This window comes from Plecotus auritus (assembly GCF_963455305.1).
Source record: "Plecotus auritus genome assembly, chromosome: X".
Taxonomy (NCBI): Eukaryota; Metazoa; Chordata; class Mammalia; order Chiroptera; family Vespertilionidae; genus Plecotus; species Plecotus auritus.
Genome location: NC_137784.1, coordinates 34,303,522 through 34,326,285, shown reverse-complemented (window position 1 = coordinate 34,326,285; position 22,764 = coordinate 34,303,522). Strand labels below are relative to the sequence as shown.

At 37.5% G+C, this 22,764-nt stretch overlaps 1 protein-coding gene across 3 annotated transcripts in view; it reads right to left on the bottom strand.

Annotated features, from left to right (window-relative positions):
- HDX (highly divergent homeobox) overlaps positions 1-22,476 on the bottom strand; it is a 175,187-nt gene extending 152,711 nt beyond the window's left edge. For 2 of the 3 annotated variants that reach the window (XM_080652344.1, XM_080652345.1), the window contains exon 1: positions 22,323-22,476. The gene's annotated coding sequence lies outside the window, so the exon portion shown is untranslated. The remainder of the gene's footprint in view (positions 1-22,322) is intronic. The other variant, XM_080652346.1, reaches the window with a different exon arrangement.
- Positions 22,477-22,764: the final 288 nt, after the last annotated feature.

Genomic DNA, 22,764 nt, shown 5'->3' with positions numbered 1-22,764 from the left:
TGCAAATCAAAACGACAATGCGATACCATCTCACACCTGTCAGAATGGCTATCATCAACAAATCAACAAACGACAAGTGTTGGCGAGGATGCGGAGAAAAAGGAACCCTCGTGCACTGCTGGTGGGAATGCAGACTGGTGCAGCCACTGTGGAGAACAGTATGGAGTTTCCTCAAAAAACTGAAAATGGAACTCCCATTTGACCCAGTAATCCCACTCCTAGGAATATATCCTAAGAAACCAGAAACACCAATCAGAAAGGATATATGCACCCCTATGTTCATAGCAGCACAATTTACAATGGCTAAGATTTGGAAACAGCCTAGGTGCCCGTCGGCAGATGACTGGATCAGAAAACTATGGTACATCTACACAATGGAATACTATGCTGCCATAAAAAAGAAGGAATTACTACCATTTGTAGACACCTGGATGGAATTAGAGAACATTATGCTAAGTGAAATAAGCCAGTCAATGAAAGAAAAATACCACATGATCCCACTCATTTGGGGATAATAAAAAACATTATAAACTGATGAACAAAAAGATAGATACAGAGGCAGTAAAGCATCAAACAGACTGTCAAATTACAGTGGTAAGTTTAGGGAGAGGTGGGGGAAATAAGAGATCAACTGAAGGAGTTATATGCATGCATATAAGAGTAACCAACAGATGCAAAACATTGGGGGGTGAGGGCATGTATGGGAGTGGGGTTGGGGGGGGCAATGGTAAGATATGTACACATATAATACCTTAATAAAAATTTGGAAAAAAAAAAGAGAAACTAAAAAAAAAAATCCCATTTACCATTGCAACAAAAAATTAATATACCTAGGAATAAGTTTAACCAGGGAGATAAAGGACCTGTACTCAGAAAACTTTAGGATGCTGAAAAAAAAAGAGAGAGGAAGACATAACAAATGGAAGGATATACCATTTTCATGGATTGGTAGAATCAACATCATTAAAATGTCCATATTACCCAAAGCAATCTATGAATTCAATGCAATCCCCATTAAAATGCCAATGGCATACTTCAAAGACCTAGAACAAACTCCCCAAAAATTCATCTGTAATAAAAAAAGACCCCGAATAGCTGCAGCAATCTTGAGAAAGAAGAATGTTAGAAGGATCATAATACCAGATATCAAGCTCTACTACAAAGACAGTGTTCTCAAAACTGCCTGTTACTGGCACAAGAACAGACATATAAACTAGTGGAACAGAACAGAGAACCCAGAAATTGATACAAGCCATTATGCTCAATTGATATTTGACAAAGGAGGCAAGAGCATAAAATGGAGTCAAAATAGTCTCTTCAATAAATGGTGCTGGGAAAATTGGACAGATACATACAAAAAAAAATGAAACTAGACCACCACCTTACACCATATACAAAAATAAACTCAAAATGGCTAAATGACTTAAATGTTTCTATTTTTAATTTTATCAGTTTTGCATTATGTATTTTGAAGATCTGTTGTTAGGAATATACACAATTAGGATTGTTACATCCTTTTGGTGAACTGACCCTTTATTCGTTATGGTATAACCCTCTCTATTCCTTGTACTATCCTTTGTTCTATATTCTAATTTTTCTGAAACTAATATATATATATTTCTATTTTGAATACTCTGTCATAGTACATAATTTTTTAACATTTTTGCTTTAAAATTATGTCTTTATATATAAAACTAGACACCCAGTGCATGAAATTCATGCACAGGTAGGGTCCCTAGGCCTGGCTGGCAATCAGGGCTGATCGGGGCCTTCTAGCTGCCGGGTGGCACCTTCCTTCCGTCTGCCGGATCGGCCTCCCTTACTTCCGCACCACCCCTTGGTGGTCAGTGCACATCATAGTGAGCGATCGAACTCCTGGTTTCCCGGTCAAACTCCTGTGGGGACAATTTGTATATTAACCTTTTATATATATAGATGAGTTTCTTATATACAGAATATAGTTGGGTTTTAAAAATTTAATATGATAATACCTCTTTCAATTTATGTGTCTAGACCACTTACTTTTAATGTAATTACTGGTAATCCTGGATTTAGGTATACCATTTTATTAGTTGTTCTCTGTTTGTCCTTCTAAGTTTTTGTTTTGTTTTTCCTTCTCCAACTTCGTTTGGATTATTTGAATATTTTTAGAATGTTTTAATTCATTGACTTTTGGACTACATTTCTTTGCATGTTTTTGAAGTGGTTGTTTAATTTATGTATTGTACTTCTAGTTCATTGTAGCCATTCTATCAAATGTTATGTCCCCAGGATAGACAAAGAGATAAGAAATTCCTTACTTTGGAGGGAATAATGGTGGCAGAATAGACAGACGTGTTCCGAGCCTTGTCCCGGAGCAGAAAGAAAGAACAGCTGAGGGTCGCACGAGGAGTGTTTGTTGGCAAGTTGGGGGACAGCTGAACTCCAGAAGAAGGTGGGGGACTGCTAGATGGGTTCCCCTGACCGGGCAGCCCCCACTGCGGCTGGGTCCCCTCCCGGAGCTGCGGGCTTGGACGCGGAGTCTGTGCCATCTTGAACCGGAAAGTGGAGCTTATCGGAAGCCTGAGAATCCACAACTGCGGCACCCACGGAACAGCTGCGAGCCCCAGAACAACGCTCCCTGGCGCAAACAAACAGGTTCAGAGGAGCTCTATACTCCACCACGGAAAGGTCAGATTTCATCTGGGATAAGGTGAGGTCTCTGGTCCCGGCGGGAGAGAGGAACGAGAATTTTGCGGGAGCTGGAGGACCAGGGAAGTCTGTGTCTAGAAAAATCCGTGGGTGTTGGGGCTGGAGTGATCTGTGAATGTGGAAAGGGGGTCCTCAGAGCTGCTAACAGAAGGGCTCTCTAAAAAGCAACCCATTTTGATCTGAAGTGCAGGGACACCCTAAGAATTTCAGGTTGCCCAGACTTACGCGCAAGCCCGGAGTTCGCACACTTGGGATTTTTCCTCTTGAAATTCTTGCTTCTGATTACTAAGCCCAATACATAGGATCACCCAGTTGGGGACACCCTGGGAGACTGCAGGGGAAAGTTGTTTTTCTGGAACCTTGGGATCTGAGTGGGGAGTGACCATCGGAGAGCCAGCTCTGAGGCAGCCCACTCCCACAAACCTGTAGTGAGTGCCACAGGGAAAGAAGGCTCTAACACTCCCTAGAGAGGCCATAGATAGACCCGGAAGTCAATCCAGAAACACTGCCACCTAGGGGCTGAATCACCAATTGACTCTTGTGTAATCAAAAATAAAGGAATACGAGAAATTAAGACACACTGCCTGCTTAAAATCAGGACTAGCTTACAACACTGAAGAGCAGTGGAATGCAGGGAACTGCAATACTGTCCGGACTGAGAAACAGGCGTGCCAAACAGAACAACAGAGGAAGTGAATGACCTTCACTACTCCACATTTTATTTTTATTTTTTATTTTTTTATTTTTTTAATTCTCATTTTTTGGATCTTTTAGTCAAGAAACTAACCTTTTTTTCTTTTTTCATCACTTGATTTTACCTTTTTAATTATTACATTTTTATTTTCAATCCGTATTATTACTACTGCTATTTTATCTTTTTTTTTAAAGTGTCATTTTATTTTCTCTTCATTTTATTTTGGGATTAGTGTTCTACATTCTATTTATATCATTCCTTTAGCATCGTTTTACTCTTTCTCAACTCTACCTTTGTGCCATCACTCTCTTCCTAACCTTCCCCTGTTCGGTGTCCTGTTTATCTTACCCCTTTCCTGCTTTAGATTTTCCCTATTCTTTCTGTTTACCCCTTGTTAAAATTTCACCCTACTTACATATCTAATCTCCAATCCCCTTCTCCAAGTCCATACACACCTCTCTCTTCGCTGTCTTAACTATCCAAAAAATTGTTTTTCTCTCTGTCTTTTCTTATTGTTTGCTTGAATGTAGATTATATCGAATTTTTATGATTTTTTGTGAGATTGTTTTGCTTATTCTTCTTTTGTTTATTTTTTTGTTTGTTTTGTGATTCAGCTTTACCTTGCCTCACTCAATATTAGTTGGTGTTGTAATTTGTATTAATCCCCAGGCACTTGTTGCTGGCATTTGCTGGGATTAGTGATTGTTCTCTTGGAGTTTTTTCCCCAATATATATAGTCTGTTCCCCTTTATCTCTTAGTCTCTTTCTTGTCTCTCTACTTTTTTTTTCTTAATTTTTCTTTTTCTTTTTTTTTTCTTTCCCTTTTTCAAATTTCATCTTGACACTGCTTTTTTTTGCTTTTTTTTCTTCTTTCTTTCTTTTTCCTCTTCTTCTTTCTCTCCTATCACCTAATTTGCCTTTCTCTGGTGGTCACCTTTATTGGAGGTTATTAATATCCTGAATACATTTCTGTTCAGTGCCTTGTGAGTTGTACCTGGTAGTGCTGTATTTTGTGCCTTTAAATCAACGCAGGAGAGAGAGGACTACATAACCAGACACCCAGAGAAGAGAGACCATGGGGAGACAACGAAACAGCCCGCATATGAAAGAAAAGCAGGCATCACCAGAAAAGGAAGTAAACGAAATGGAGGCAAGCAACCTTCCAGAGAAAAAATTCAGAGAAATGGTCATAAGGTGGCTGAAAAGAATGGAAGACAAATTCGACAATATGAGCAAAAACCAAGAGGAAATGAAGAAGAACCAAGAAGAAATAAAAAATGACATCGCTGCTGTAAAGAACTCCATAGAAAGCATCAAAAGTACACTAGAAGAAGCAGAGGACCGCATCAGTGAGCTAAAAGACAAGATGGGAAAAAATACCAAGTAGAGCAACTTCTAGAAAAAAAAATTAAAAGGCAGGAGGAGAGCCTAAGGGAACTTTGGGACAACACGAAACAAAACAACATCTACATAATAGGGGTTCCAGAAGGAAAGGAAGCTGAGCAAGGAATAGAAAACCTCTTTGAAGAAATAATGACAGAAAATTTCGCTGATATAGGGAAGAAAAAACCCACACAAATCCAAGAAGCTCACAGTGTCCCAAGCAAAATGAACCCCTAAAGACCGACGCAAAGGCACATTATAATTAAATTGGCAAACACCAACGACAAAGTAAGAATCTTAAAAGCGGCAAGAGAGAGACAGAAAGTTACATTCGAAGGAACCCCCATCAGACTAGCAACTGATTTCTCAACAGAAACTCATCAGGCCAGAACGGAATGGAATGAAATATACAAAGTCATGCAAAGGAAGGGTCTGAATCCAAGAATACTGTACCCAGCTAGGCTGTCAATCAAAATTGAAGGTGAAATCAGGAGCTTCACAGACAAAAAAAGGACTAAGGGAATTTATTACCACCAAACCAGCAATGCAAGAAATGCTAAAGGGTCTGCTGTAAAAAAAGAAGAAATATGAAGAAAAGAAGGAACACAGGGGTAAAGAATAGGAATGGTGACAAATAAGCACCTTATAATAATAACTTTAAATGTAAATGCATTAAATACCCCAATCAAAAGACATAGGGTAATGGACTGGATAAGAAAACACAACCCATATATCTGCTGTCTACAAGAAACCCACCTCAGAAAAAAAGACGCACACAGACTGAGGGTGAAGGGATGAAAAAGGTTTTCCAGGCAAATGGAACTGAAAAAAAAGCTGGGGTAGCAATACTTATATCTGACAAATTAGATCTCAAAGTGAAGGACATAGCAAGAGATAAGGAAAGCCACTTCATAATACTAAAGGGAGCAATCCAACAAGAAGAAATAACTCTGGTAAACATATATGCACCCAATAAAGGAGCTCCCAAATACATAAAAAAACTCCTGGAGCATATCAAGGGAGAGATTGACAGCAATACAATCATAGTAGGAGACTTTAATACCCCACTATCACCATTGGACAAATCCTCTAAACAAAAAACCAGCAAAGAAACATCAATCCTAAATGACTCACTAGACCAGATGGAATTAATTGACATCTTCAGAACATTTCACCCCAAAGCCACAGAATATACATTCTTCTCAAGTGCACATGGGTCATTTTCAAAGATCGACCATATGTTGGGACATAGGCAAAGTCTCTTCAAATTCAAGAATATAGAAATCATATCAAGCATCTTCTCAGACCACAGTGGCATAAAACTGGAAATCAACTACAATAAAAACAACCCAAAGAAATCAAACACATGGAGACTAAACAGCATGCTATTAAACCATGACTGGGTTACCAGAGAGATCAAAGAAGAAATAAAAAACATCATGGCAACAAATGACAATGAAAACACTACAATCCAATATCTATGGGACACAGCGAAAGCAGTCTTGAGAGGGAAGTTCATAGCTCTACAAGCCTACTGCAAAAAACAAGAAACAATGGTAATAAATTACCTAACCCAACAACTCCAAGAGTTAGAAAAAGAGCAACAAGAAAAGTCCAGTGTAAGCAGAAGAAAGGAAATAATAAAGATCAAAGCAGAGATAAACGACATTGAGACCAAAGAAAAAATACAAAAGATCAACAAAACCAAGAGCTGGTTCTTTGAAAGGATAAACAAGATTGATGAACCTCTAGAAAAAGGAACCCTCGTGCACTGCTGGTGGGAATGCAGACTGGTGCAGCCACTGTGGAGAACAGTATGGAGTTTCCTCAAAAAACTGAAAATGGAACTCCCATTTGACCCGGTAATCCCACTCCTAGGAATATATCCTAAGAAACTATAAACACCAATCAGAAAGGATATATGCACCCCTATGTTCATAGCAGCACAATTTGCAATAGCTAAGATTTGGAAACAGCCTAGGTGCCCGTCGGCAGATGAGTGGATCAGAAAACTATGGTACATCTACACAATGGAATACTATGCTGCCATAAAAAAGAAGGAATTACTACCATTTGTAGGCACCTGGATGGAATTAGAGAACATTATGCTAAGTGAAATAAGCCAGTCAATGAAAGAAAAATACCACATGATCTCACTCATTTGGGGATAATGAAAAACATTATAAACTGATGAACAAAAAGATAGATACAGAGGCAGTAAAGCATCAAACAGACTGTCAAATTACAGCGGTAAGGTTAGGGAGAGGTGGGGGAATTAAGAGATCAAATGAAGGACTTATATGCATGCATATAAGAGTAACCAACAGATGCAAAACATTGGGTGGTGAGGGCATGTATGTGAGTGGGGTGGGGGGGGCAATGGTAAGATATGTACACATATAATACCTTAATAAAAAAAAATTAAAAAAAAAGAAATTCCTTAATTTTATCTCAGTGCACTATTAGCTTCTGGGGGACAGTGAACAAAATTTCATCTTTTTAATATTCCATCTTTGAGAACAATGTCTGGAATATAGTAAGTGCTCAAAGAGTTGCAAAGTTTTACCTCCACTGCTATTTCCTGAAAAAGTTTGCATATAGTTGATATTATTTCTCTCTTGTTTTATAGAATTCAATAGTTTAGTAATTTGTGCTTGGAGATTTTTTCAAAGGAAGGGTTTTAATTGCAAATTCAATTTCATTAACAGATATAAACTGCTCGGTTCTTGTATTTCTTCTCAAAGAAGCTTTGGTAATTCTGTCTTTCAAATAACATGTCCATTTCTTTTAAGTTGTTTAATTTGTAGGCATAAATTTAATAGACCACAGATATATAGTTTAATGTCTGTTTAGTCTGTGGTGATGCCTTCTCCCTCATTACTGATAATGCTAATTTGTGTCATCTCTCTTTTCTGTTGGAAAATCTTTTCTTAAAAATCTAGCTTTTGGTTTCATTGCATTTCTTTATTTTTTTCTGTATTCTATTTCATTTCTGTTCTTTTCTCTTGTTGCTTGCTTTTGTTTTAATTTTGCATTAAATTTATTTGGGTGACATTGGTTAATAAAATTATATAGGTTTAAGGTGTACAATTATACAATACATTACCTGTATATTGTATTTTGTGTTCACCACGTAAAGTCAAGTTTCCTCCCATCATCATTTTAGCTCCCTTTACCCTCTTCTATCTCTCCCCACCCCCATTTCCCTCTGGTAATCAACAAAGTGTTGTCTGTGTCTACATGAGTTTTTTTTTTCTTTTTTTCTTGTTTTGGTTTTAATTTACTCTTCCAGTAATAGTTCATTGTGGTGAAGCTAAAATAATAAATTTTCAAACTTTCTCTTTTTCTAGGATGTCTTTAATGCTCTAAATTAACTTGTATGCACTGATTTAACTGCATTCCACATATTTTGATTTGTTGCAAATTCATTTTCACAGAGTACCAAGTGTTTCTTAATTTCCCTTGGGGGCTCTTCTTTGACCATTTGTAACTTACAAGTATGTTATTTAGTTTCTAATTATCTGGAGATTTCCCAGATATCTTTCTTTTATTGATTTTTAGTTTAATCCCTGTTATGATCAGGGGACATCCCTGATGTGATTTCAATTTTTAAACTTTCAATAGTTTGTTTTATGACCCCAAATATAGTTCATGTTGAGCAATTATATGTACATAAATAATGTGCACCTTACTCCTTTAAGGTGGAGTGTACTAGTCAATTAGGTCAAGTATGTTGAGAGTATTGTTCAAGTCTTAAACAGTTATTGATTTTCCCTCTACTTGTTCTAGTAATTACTGAAATGAGGTAATTTCTGAATATAATTGTATAATTAGTCTGTTTCTGTTTTATCAGTTTTTGCTTTAAATATTTTAAAGCTGTTATAGGTTCCTAAATATTTAGGGTTTTTATGTTTTCTTAATGAACTGATCCCTTTATTAATATGAACTTCTTTATTTCTGATAATATTTTTTCTCTGATATCTTTATCAGATATTACAGTGGTCAGCTTTTAAAAAATATATTTTATTGATTTCAGAGAGGAAGGAAGAAGGAGAGAGATAGAAACATCAATGATGAAAGAGAATCATTGATTGGCTGCCTCCTGCAGATCTTCTACTGGGGATCAAGCCCGAAATTGAGTCATGTACCCTGACCAGGAATCGTACCCTGACCTCCTAGTTTATAGGTTGATGCTCAACCTCTGAGCCACCCTGGCCGTGCTGGTCAGCTTTTTTGATTATTGTTTCATGATATATTGTTTTTCATTTGTTTATGTTTAACTTATCTATTTCTTTTTTTTTTAGAGTCTGTTCTTTATTTTTATAATTTCCAAGCATATGTATACTGTATATTCAACAAATAAATCTGAAATCACAAGAAAGTAAACAAATTTGGCATTTTAATTAAACTTATCTATTTCTTTATACAGTATTTAAAATGGGATACTTGTAGATATTATATGGAAGAGTCTAATGTGACAATATTTGCCTTTTAATTACTATGTTTACACCATTTTGCAATTAATGTGGTTGGGTTTAAATCTACAATTTTGTTGCTTTCTACTTGTCTTATTAGTTCTTTGTTTCCTCGTTTCCTTTTGGACTATTTGGGTTTAATTAAATATTTTATAACTTTATTTTATTTTACAGGTTAACTCATTATCCTGTTGTCATTTTATTTTAGTGGTTGTTTTAGTGACCATGGCATACATTTTAAAAAAATATATTTTTGTTGATTTCAGAGAGGAAGGAAGAGAGAGTGAGAGATAGAAACAACAATAATGAGAGAGAATCATTGATCGGCTGCCTCCTGCAGGCCCCCACTGGGTATTGAGCCCACAACTTGGGCATGTGCCCTGACTGGGAATGGAACCATGACCTCCTGGCTCATAGGTCAATGCTCAACCACTGAGCCATGCCGGCCGGGCATGGTTTACATTTTTCACTTATTGTCAAGCTAATTTACCATGGTATTTTATATACTACCTTGCAGTAACAGTAGAATCTTAAAATAGTAAACTTTTATTTCTCTTCTACTAGCCTTTGTGCTGTTTTTATTATGCATTTTGGTTTTACATATTATAAAACACTCAGTAAATTTTTACTTTAAAAATGTCACTTGAACGTGAATTTTTAAATTAAAAAATCATTTGTATTTATCTACATATTTATTATTTCCAATGCTCTTAATTCCATTGTGTACATCCAAATTTTAATTTCGTATCATTTTTCTTGTGCCTGACAGACTTTCTTGAACATTTTTGGTAATGTAATCTCCTGGCAATGTATTTTTTTCCTTTTGTGTGAATAAGAAAATCTTTATTTTGTTTTGCTATTTTGGTATAGATTTCAAGTTTAACAATGTTTTTATTTTCCAGTATGTTAAAAATATTGCTCCACTGTCTTCTAGGTTGCATTTTTTTTCATTGATATGCCTCCTATCATTCTAATGTTTATTTCCCTATACATAAGATTTCCCCCACCTCACTTTGGCTGCTTTTAAGATTTTTGTTTTTTCCTGGATTTCAGCAATTAGATTATGAAATGTCATGGAAACATTTATTCTGCTTTCTTTTTCTTAGAATTTGTTGAGCTTCTTAAATATGTGGGTTTATAATTTTCATCAAGTTTGGAAAATTTTTAACTATATTATTACACTTCTTCTAGGACTCAAAAATGTGTATGTTATGTTGAAGATGACCCCACAACTCACTCTTGCTCTTTATTTTTCCCCGTATTTTTCATTTTGTACAATTTCTGCTTGTATGTATTCAAGTTCACAAATGTTTTCTTCTGTTATGGATAATCTGTTGTCAAAACCACCCACTGTATTTGTAATTTCATATACTGTATTTTGTCTCTGGAATTTCAATTTAGATCTTTTAACAAATCTTCCATTTTGTACCTCATCATGTTGTTGCTTTTCTGTACTTTCTTGAACATAAAGAATATAGTTATAATAGCTATTTCAACATTATTTTCTACTAATTCTATACTAGTCTATTATTATTCATTCTGTTTTTATAATTGCTTTTTCACCATACTGTGGATTGTATTTTACCATTTCTTTGCATGATTGATGATTTTTTCATTTAATTACAAATAATACAAATTGTATTGCTGAATAGTGGATGATTTTGTATTCTTTAACTACTTGTGGGCTTTGTTCTGAGATATATTTAAAGTTACTTGGAATAGTTAGATTCTTTGGAGGTTTGCTTTTGTTAAGAAAATCCAGAATAGCCTTTAGTTTAGGGTTAATTTGCCACATTACTGAGGCAATACCCTTCTGAGGAGCTTTCTAGATATTCCATGAAATATGATGTTTTCCATTTTGGTTATTAGGAATATGGAATATTTCTATTCCTGGTCCTATGTGACCTCTGAGAAATGTTTGCCTGCTTATCTCTAGTGGATCTTTCCCTGTCCTCACTAGTTTACTCACACATCAGCACTAATCAGTATTCAGCCAAAAACTTGAGGGATCCTTGTACAAATTCCCAGAATTCTCTCAATGTGTAGTTTTCTGCTATGAGCTTTTTCTTCTTTGGTACACTGTCCCTCAAATTCTAGCTATCCAGTCCTCCCTGAAATCTAAACTCTGGCTCTTCAACTCAGAGACTTTTGGGCTTAGTTCCCCTTTCCCTGGGTTGTGGTCTGGAAACTTTCTCCAGGCTGTCAGTGGAACAATCACAGGACTCATCTTATTTGTTTCCCTTCTTTCAGGATTTATGGTCCTGTGCTGCCTTTTGAAAAATAGCTGAAATCCATTATTTCATATGTATTTTTATTAGTTTTTCTTTGTAGATATTTAAGATTACAGGATAAATCCTATTACAGTTACTTCATCGTGGCTGTAAGCAGAAGTTCAGGTAGCCTTTTGGAATGATGGAGTGGGAGCACTACATTAAAAGTCAGAACACCTCCTCTCCTATTAAGTTTCATTACTTGCTAGTCTTATGGCCTTAAGAGAAATAATCGATGTCTTGGTTCTCAGTTTCATCTAGAAGATGGGCTATAAAACCTCTCCTGCCCTTATTCACATAATGAATTACCGGGGTATATTCTTGGTAAACTATAATGTTCCATGTGAAAGCTATTTTGGTTAATAGTTAACATTTTTATAACCAACTGATAAATCTTACAAGGAATAATATACACCAAGCCACCCCACATCATACTATATAATAAAAGTGTAGTATGCAAATTGTCTCCTCAGGAGTTCTTCTGAGAGTTCAACCAGGGCACAGGGTGGCCAGGGAAAGGGAGAGAGGCCCTGGCTGACTGCAGGCGACTGGAGGAAGAGAGGGAGTACCCGGCTAGCTGCCACCAGCCACTAGGGACCCTACCAGTGAATGAATTTCATGCACTAGGCCTCTATAATAAACCTCAAATGAAGAAATTATTTATTGTTATTATAATCATGTAAAAAGAGACTAATCTTTTTTATTGCTTAAAGTTTTACATATGTCTCCTTTTTCCCTGATTGACCTGCCGCTCAGCCCTTCCAACCCCTAGCAAGCCCCCACCGCCCCAGTGTCTGTATCTGTTGGTTATGCTAATATGCATGCATACAAGTCCTTTGGTTGATCTCTAACCCCCTCCTCCCCAGCAATTTGTGTCTGGATCTATTTTTGTTCATCAGTTTATGTTGATCATTATATCCCACATATGAGTGAGATCATGTGATATTTATCTTTCTCCAACTGGCTTATTTCGCTTAGCATAATGCTCTCCAGTTCCATCCATGCTGTTGCAAATGGTAAAAGTTCCTTTTTTATGATCCCTTCTAGGTAATAAGAGCTTGATCTTTTAAAAATTTGGAGAATGCAAAAATTATGCATGATACCAATGGTTATCATGCCCATGTATGCAGGTGCCTCCTCATAATTTTTAATGTAAGCTTAATATTAAAAATAACAGTATAGCATATTAAAGTAGTAGAATTCTTCTATTAAAAACTAAGTTATTTAACAGTGTTTTATTTATCCAAAGTTTAATTCAGTATAGAATAATGAACTGACCCTATTAGGGGAAGTCATCATAAGATATGGCCACAACCTAACCCAGGAGCTAGACCCTAACAATTGGAGGCTCCTCATCCTCCCCTCTGTCATTGGAATGTGCATTTTGCTTACTTTCCTCGATATTAGAAACTGCTTCAAGGATACAGCTTTGAGATAGAAATATTGCATTGAGATTATTTAGAGTAGGTAGATGACTGAATTCAGTTAAGGCCAACCAAGGCAAGCCTAGTAAGTAAATCCCCTTGTTTATGAAGACTGCCATCTCCAAATCTGGAGTGATCTGCCTTTCTTCTGTCTTTCCCTGTCATCTGCACATAGGAGCCAGTTTCTCATTATACCTGAGGAACTCCAGACATGGTCTGTGAAGCAACAATTGGTGACCCAACCAGGAGAAAGAAGAAATGGGCTTTGGGAAAGAGGCACCTCTGGGACAAATCCCACATTAGCCATTGACATCTATGTGGGGAAGGATGGCTTACATAACAGGTGCTTATGGACTGCTATGCCACTGTTGGGACACCACAAAAACACCAGTTGCTTGAAGGCACTTGTTTGAGGAACAAACAATGTGGCAAAGAAGGAAAACAAATGATTGCCACAGTGGGTTAGCCTCTACTCTGAACATTTCAGCTGGTCACTAATGCCCAAATAGAAGTTAAAATTCAAGTTAGAAAGTTGAAAGAAGATCTGAGATCAGAGGCCATGTGGTTATTCACTACTTTGCTAGCTTCAGGACTGGCAGCTAAAGTAGGAGAGTAAGATAATAAATTTGAGAACTTAGAGTGATGTTTTGCAAAAGTAGGAGGACAAAAAATGCTGTAGATTAACATCCAGAAAGTATTTGAGAAAGCCTGATTAGAACTAAGAGATGGAATCTAAGAAGTGGAAACTCTGGAAAAGTGATTAAATGAAGAGGAGGATGTTGTGATGATTGATGAGTAAAGAGATAAACTGCCACATGCCATCATATTCCTAATACAAAGGAAATTTTAAAATAACAATTATCCCCAAAATGCCTAGGACAAACCTTACATTATTTTTCTATTCTTTGAAGTTGAAAGTCTTACCATGTTTTTAAAATGTAAACATCCCAGCAGATAACCAAAACATTGTCCAGAGACTGAATAATAAAAGGCTTTAAAAAATACAAATTGCAGTAGCCAACACTTATACATAAAAGAGCTGAAGTTTTTTTTGTGTTTTGTTTACTTTTGTTTTTACAAAATTATTAGAATAAGGATAAAAAAATGACTGTATATAAAAAGTAGGATATGTGTTTCTGGTAGAAGGTATGAGGAATGGAGATGCATTTCAAGTGAAGGGGAAAAGAGAAAGTAATTTTGTTCTAAAATAAAAGTATTGTTCCAGAATAAGAAAGGAGAAAAATAGAACAAATCCTAATTAGATATAACAAGTAGAAGAAGACTTATAGAAAAGGACGCTTAAAAAGTAATTTTATGTGTGGTCAAGCTAAAATTGAAATTGATTTAATTTAAAAAGAAAAAAAAGGAGACTCTTAATATCAAATGACACTACTACAAAATAAGGATTTGGTTTTCTCTCTTTTAAAAAGACAAGGAGTTCTTAGCTTATTTGTCTCCTCTTAATAAGAAATTATAAACAAAGGTTTTTCTTTACTTTAAATGTAAGCTGCCTAAAAACAAAGTACATGTCTTGTTTTCATTACGTCTTTGACTACTTAAGAAAACGGAGTCTTCTCTATTAAAAGAGCTAAGTTTTGCTTACAACTATGTAACTTTGAATATGTTAAATTTTATGGAAAGCAATATATAATAATAAAAGTGTAATATGCTAATTAGGCCAGAAGTCCTTCTGAACAACCTTCTGGACCAAGCTGGAAACTGGAGGGAAACCTGGGTCCCCGGTGCCAGAGGGAAGCCGGTGCAGGCAGCCAGGGAAGGAAGGCCTACTGTTGCACGAATTTCATGCATCGGGCTTCTAGTCTCATATATAAAGTAATGTTAGCCGAAACCGGTTTGGCTCAGTGGATGGAGCGTCGGCCTGTGGACTGAAGGGTCCCGGGTTCGATTCCGGGCATGTACCTTGGTTGCGGGCACATCCCCAGTGGGGGGTGTGCAGGAGGCAGCTGATCGATGTTTCTCTCTCATCGATGTTTCTAACTCTCTATCCCTCTCCCTTCCTCTCTGTAAAAAATCAATAAAATATATTTAAAAAAAAATAAAGTAATGTTAAATTTCCTATTGGGTATATTTTTATGAAATTCCTTAAAAACAGATATGTCCTGGCATAAAGTTATCAGTCATAATTTTTACATATATATTTAAAAATAACTAGATTTACTTGTCAATTGCATCATTTTCGTTTGTGTATGTGAACTCTCATCAGATATTTAACCAATACCATTTTTAAGTTTTGTCATTTGCAGACACTAATTGGTTTACCTGATGCTTTTTCAAAAGTGTTCCTATAAATGTGCTTCGGTTTCCAGGAGATTGATGGGAAGACTCTGACAAGTACAGGTTTCTTATAACAGATCAATTTGCTTTCCTCTGGAAGGGACAATAATGAATCTTTCAAGTGTTTCCCAAGGCTAACTGCACAGCCTAAAAATATGTCATGGGATGTAGCTCTTTTATATATCAGTTTGTGTTGCCTGCAGCAGTTCATATTTTTAAAGAACCTTTTTTTTCTTCAGTCCCTGAAGAGTCTCTGAAACTTGTCCCTGTTTTTTCTGCACTGTATAGTAAAATTGTACCATTACATTGATGATATAATGTTAACACTTGAAGACTTGCTTCTGCTTCCAGACACTAACGGTTTTGCTGGAACATCTGTGAGATAAAATATGGGTGACGAATCCACAGAAAATTCAAGGCCCAAACACCACGTTAATGTTTTGGGACTCCATTAGTCAGGTAAGATGTGTTTTGTCCCAGAAGTTGTATTGGATAAAGTGCAAACTTACCCAACCCCCAAGACTGTGAAAGAGATGCAAGTCTTTGTAGTGATTTTGCAGTTGTGGAAGACTCTTATTCCCAACCTGGTACAGTTTCTCTGTCCTTTATGACGCTTGGCTAAAAAGGGGTGAGGGACATATGGACTGGGGATCAGAGTGACAAGCCACCTTTGAGAAGGCAAAAATACTTGTGAGGCATATTGAAGCTCTAAGCATGTTCCAAACAATGCTATGTTTTAAGTTAGATGTGTCTGAGATTCCAAAATGTATGGATGCTGTGGCAGGACAAAAGGAAGGGGACAAAAACCAATATGCCCCCATAGAGCAATAGGGACTATCAGTGTGCACAGCATTTCTCCAGGTGGCAAGTTTCAGAACAGAATGAACCATAGCAGCCAATGTGCTGAAATCAGAACTGTTTGGTTAATGATCACTCATGAGCCCTGGTCTTTAACCCTTTGCACTGACAGTAGGCTGTTCTAAAGAGATTAACCCTATAGCTTGGACAATGGCAAACCCAGGGACGAATGACCATGAAGAACCCTGTAGGGTCAAGATATTTGGGTCCTCCTGCAAGAGTCTGAAGTAATCCTTACTATTTTCTATGTCCTGGCTCATAAATCACTGACACCCATGGCAAGTTTCTAATAAAAAAAAAGTCCTATAAAATAAAATGGTCTTGGACATTATTGAAAGTTTTGTGTTCATACCTGATGAATCTGTTAATGTGTCATCTTTATTAAATCACATAAAAACACAAGTGAACACGCTGAGTGATCTGAATCTCACTCTAAGGAACTTAGCAAATCAATGGTTCAAATAATAGGGCTCTTCATGGAAAAACGTGTTTTCTCTTACATGTGCCTGTATTGTTGATATGGAATCTGCCTTTAATGCAGTCAGATATCCACCAAATGAGCCACCTACATGTTAATAAAGCTCCATGATGACCACTCAGGACACATTCCAAAAAGGATCAAATTTTAAGGGAGGTCATCAGAACACACGACTGACAACTTGACTCTTGACCTGGACTTGGCAATTAAAGAATCCACACCCCTTTCTCTATTCTTGAATGTACATTTTGCTTGTCTTTGAGCTCACTGAAGCTGCTCCCAGGATACATTTTTGAGACATAAATGTGATATTGAGGCTATCTGAACTGGGTACATGATTGAACTCTGTTAAGGCCTCTATATAAACTCCTAAGATTTTGACAGGCAGGTGCAGAAATATCAGTCATCAAATCTAGTAATCTTACAGCCACCCAAGATAACCCTGCTAAGTAAAGTTTCTTGTTTGTTAAAGCTACCCCCTTCCAATCTGAAAAGGTCTGCCTCTTTTTTGGTCTCTCCCTGACTTACTTAGTGTGGGGATGGGGACTGGTGAGGTTTCAGATTACACCTGAGAAGCTCCCAGCCAAATTTAAGAAGGAACAACACTTTGAACTTAATGGGAAAAAAAGTTTTTGTGTTATACTTTTATTTTTCAGAGCACCACCTTTATTTGTGAATTAGGTGAAACATGAAACACAAGAGATCAGATTGTTCTCAAGCTAAGAAGAAAGCTTTTACTTGAAAAACAAATGAACAAATACAGAAAGACAAATAACTATAAATCATATGCTAAGAGCAAGTAAAACATCAGAATAACTATACATCAAAAATAAACAAATTGCTTGAACCTTGTCCTTTCAAAAATAACCTATAGGAGGGGGAGAAGTCAGGGTAGTTTTGGGAATTGAACTTAGTGAAATTTTAACAGGTGTAAAAGAACTGCCATTTGACCCAGCAATCCCACTTCTGGGAATATTACCTAAGAATCCCAAAACACCAATCAGAATATGTGCACCTCTATATTCATAGCAGTGTTATTTACAATAGCTAAAATCTGGAATCAGCCCAAGTGCCCATCAGAAGATTTAGTGGATAAAGGTGCCATGGTACATTTACTCAACGGAATAATACGTGGCTGTAAAAGGGAAGGAATTCTTACCCTTTGCAACAGAATGGATGGACTAGATAGTATTATGCTAAGTGAAATAAGCCAGTTAGGGAAAAACAAGTATCACATGATCACACTTATATGTGGAATCAAATGAACAAAATAGGTCCAGAGACATGGATACATGGAACAGACTAACAGATCTCAAGAGAGGTAGAGCTGGGGGTGAAGGAAAGAGATTAACCAAAGAACATTTATGCATATATGCATAGCCCATGGACACAGGTGATAGTGTGATGACGGCCTGAGGTGGGGTAGAGGTTGAGTGGAGGGGAGCAAAGTTGGGGGAGAAAAATATCTGTAATACTGTTAACAATAAAAAAAGGATTGCTATAGTAAATCTGTTCTTAGAAACTGTCACTTTAATCTGTCATTTATATTTCACTAGAGACCTGGTGCACAAAATTCGTGCATGGGGGGTGTCCCTCAGCCCATCCTGCACCTTCTTCAATCTGGGACCCCTCAGGGAATGTCCGACTGCCTGTGGGCCTAAACCGGCAGTTGGACATCCCTCTCACAATCCAGGACTGCTGGCTCCTAACTGCTCACCTGCCTGCCTGCCTGGTTGCTCCCAACTGCCCCTCCTGCAGGCCTGGTTCCCCTCAACTGCCCTCCCCTGCAGGCCTGGTCTCCCCCAACTGCCCTTCTCTGCTGACCTGATCTCACTCCCAACTGTCCCCCCTGACAGCCTGGTCGCCCCACACAGCCTGCTCTTTGGTCATTTGGTCACCCCATGCAGCCTGCTATTCAGTCATTTGGTCATCCCTCACTAAACCCCTGCCAGCCTGGTCATCCCATGCAGCCTGCTGTTCAGTCATTTGGTCGTCCCCCTGGTCATAGGCAGCCATCTTGTGAGGGTGTAAGGGTCAATTTGCATATTACCTCTTTATTATATAGGACTAGGGGCCCAGTGCACAAATTTTTAGCAACACATTTTATATACAATTTCATGCCATCTTTTTCAACCAAGACTAACAGGGAGTATTTTAATAAAATACCTAAAAAGAAATGTAGGTATACACTATTTGGTAAAGGTCAGAAATGACTGATTTTTTAGAAATAGTATTGGTTTCATGGAAAACATTATGGTATAAAACACACACACACACCCATACACACACACACACACACACACACACACACACTCATTAGGCTGGGTCTCCAGGGATTTAGATCCTCACCAAAGCTCTGCCAAAAAAATCATTGCATATTAACTTGGTCAAGTACAGCTTGGTGATTAAAAGTCAAATAGACCTACCTATGTTTGTATCCTGTGACATTTTGTAACTATGTGGTTCCAGGAAAGTCAATTACTTTGAGCCTTTTTTCCCCCTATTTTGTAAAATGGAAAACCATACCAGAAACGATCTCCTATGAATGTTGTGAAGTTTAAATGTGATAACATATATAAAGTGGTCAACACAATTTCTGGCACTCATTAATGCTGGTAAGGTACTTCATTGCTCTGGGCTTCAGTGTCCTATGTAAAATGGGGAAATTGGCTTATCATTAGAAAATCTCTATCAGCTCAAATTTACAACTTAAGTGAGAAATCCCAATGTCATTCTCTCATTCAGAAAGGAATTGTAAAATAAACCTTAAAAATACAAACATTACATTCTTATATTTTTCATATTTTATTTTAAGGTCTCTAAAGTAAGGAGCACATTTTTAAGCATTATAGTCTGTCTAGAGTATCCTACCTTTGAACAGTGTTATCTATTGGTCTGCATGTAAATGTCTAGGTAATTCTTATTAATTCCTATGCAAGCTGGCTACAAGCTAAAATGCTTTGGAGGGATTCATATAATGTAGGTAATAAGAGAAAAAAAACAGAGGGAAAGAATTTTTCATTTATAGTAAATAACATTCATAGTTCACTTACAATAATCTATAACAATGATTTTTAAATTTACATGTTCCAATACCCTTCTGGACTCCTTTTCATCCATGTTCTTAGACCACAAACCTTGATGTAATACTGGTATGGTGCCTCCAAGTGAAGCAGCATTCAAAGTAAAATATATTTAAAAATTTCTATTTTAAACAATGGTCATGCATTCTTTCAAATAAAACAGCTCTGTGGAGCAAACAATGCAGTTTGAAGCCCAAGGGATAGAAAAATTGACAACTGATATATTATATAATAGCATTTATAGCAACCATTGCAATGAATATCTCTGGTTCAAGAGACATACAAATGAGAACTATAAGTGATAGTATAAAGCAGCAGTTGTAAAATATATTGCAATAAAAAGAGTGAATAATTACTAGGTTTTAAAATAAGATACATAATGCAATGTCATATAAAAGAAATCTAGAAAAAATAAAAAGTCTTAGTATTTTTGTAACTGAAAAAATTATAGAGAGAACCACTTCTGGGATAATGATCCTTTGGTTTTGTTTATATGGATAGAATATATTTGGAGGCCACCCACTATATAAAGCTATCAGTTGTTAAAGTGTGTATACATTTTTGGGAATATATAGATGATATAGATATAGATGATATAGATATAGATATAGATATAGATATAGATATAGATATAGATATATAGATATAGATATATATTGCTTTGTTTCTCAATTCCTAAGCAATGGGCAACAAAGACTATATATGGCTGCAGATATTTCAAATACTCATCCAGACCCAGGCGCTGTGGGCAGAAGATAAAGAAGTAGATAGCATGGTCTCAACTCTTAATAAGGCCTTTAAAATGCAGTTGAGAAGTCTAGTCTAACACACACACACACACACATACACACAAGTACATTAGAAGAAAATAAAGCAAACTGAGAAAATGGCAAAGGTAAGAAATAATGTAAAAGTTCTGGAAAAGTTGAGCTTAATAAGGGTTGGGTTTGACTTGGAAGGTACTTTTGGAGAAGTGTAACTTGAGATAAGTTTCCAAAGTGGGTAAATGTGAATAAGCAGAAGAGAGGGCATCCTAGGTGAAGAAAATGGTAGTGGTGTAAGGAGCAAAATTCTGGAGGTAAACTGTTTAGGGGACATTAAGGACAGTCATGCAGTGAAGAATAAAGTAAAATAAGGTACCTCTGATACAATGAAACCAGATTATAAAGCCATTTTCAATCCAAGTGGAATTGGGCTTGGAAAAATAGATTATAGAGAACCAATATTATTTTGGTGAAGAAAAATGACTTGATGAAAGAAGTGTTCATGGACCATTAGTCTGGCAGGATGAATTAGGGATTTGGCACACAAGGGAAGGCTGACTAGGAAGCTCCTTATGTGACTGGATGGGTGGTGATAAGAGAAAAATGGTAGCAGAAGTCTTTCAAAGGAAAATTCCCCAGGACTTGATAACCCCTTAACTATGAGAAATGGAGAAAAATCCAGATTTTGCTGTGAAATACTCAACTCATTTTGATCAAAGAGTAGAGCAAAATTAACACTACTGTGCAATTTATGTACCAAGGAGAGGTGGGCAGGTTGTTTCTCACAGTTTCTGAGTAATGCAGCCTCTCCCAATGAAGGGGAGTTGGATGTGGTCTCTCAAAATAGAATTTGCCATTGGTGGTTCTAGCAGAGACACAGAGGAAGAAGAAAGAAGGACTTAGCACCAAACCTGAAACAGAGACCAAGGCTTTATAAGAGATAGTTCCAAAAAGAAAAACAAAAGACAAGAAAAATGTCTTATTCTGAGTCTTCAAAATGGACCTCACTCTGATTCTCTCCAAAGAGTTTGTTTCACAATCACTGAGTGGCACTCCAAATCAGAATTCCTTGAAGAATAAAAGTTTGATTCACTTGAATAAATAATGTGTTTTTTTTTCTCCAAATTGTTTCTCATCTCAGTAGTTTATATTCCACAAATGCCTCTCCGAATTCTTTGCATTATTCCAAACCTGATATCTGTAGATTAAGAATTTGCCTTCTTAAATTCATCAGGCCCATTTTGGGTCTGGGTATACTCAGTAGGCCAGTTTAAAAAGTAACTGGAAGATTCCTCTTCATCAACTGGCACTTGTAACATCACAGGGCCAACCCCTAACCCTCCCCTTATTCTGCCCAGACAGAGCCAAACCCCACCCCTTCCAGCGAAATGTTAAAAGCGCTTGCGCATACTCCAAGCCTATTCTCCTCGCCTAGAACTGCCCCCTCCAAGTTGTTAGTGCGCAGGCGCAGCACCCTCAGTGCATTTGAGTAGGGTTATGAGAAATCTACTGTCCAGTGAAATCTAGAAGTGATACAATTCATCCCACCACTACTACCACCACCACTCCTTTCTTCCGAGGCAGAGGCGCCACTTCTTCCTATTCCGGGGCCAGAAGCTCGTCCCCAAAGTCGCCTTATCTGTCCCCAAAGTCGCCTTATCTCGGAGCAAGGTCCTTTGCTTTCTGGCAATGCCCACTGTATCGCTATTCTCAGCTCATTTGGAACCTCAAGCTGCCTTCAGCCTTCGCTCAGGGAATAGAGGCAGTTAGCTCCCCCAAACCCCCATCAGTTTGTTGTCAGCCTCATTAGGCCTCTGAACCTACAGTCCCCCCACGGGGCAGAGCATTAGCTAGGTGCGTTGCTTGCCCTCCTTCGCCCTTCATATCCACCCAATCTGGGTGCTTACCTCGGGCGTGATGCAGTCACGGGAGAGATCAAGGATCCCAGATCAGGCCACTGTTGGGGCCGGCGGATTCAGCGAGATTTTTCCTGGGTCTCCACTGCCTCTTCACACAATGAAATCAGCGTGTCCGATCATCAATTCTCATCATGATCGTGACGTCACAAAAGACAGCGGCCAATGGGAGCCCGAGATCAGCTCCGGACAGTCCCTGGCCCCAGCCCAGACCCAGGAGTAGGGAGGAGGAGTGGAGATGGCTGCTTGCAGTGGAACTGCTTCTTCCCTGCACCTCTGAGCTGAGTGCAAGGCTAAGCCTCTCTGTACCTCTCCCTTCCTGAATATCTGTGAATGCCCAGCATCCCTGTAGTAGTTATATGCCAGCCATTTGAGCAGGTGCTGCCTGGTCTTACAACTTGAGATTCACTTTCAGCAGAATTATTGAAAGCTG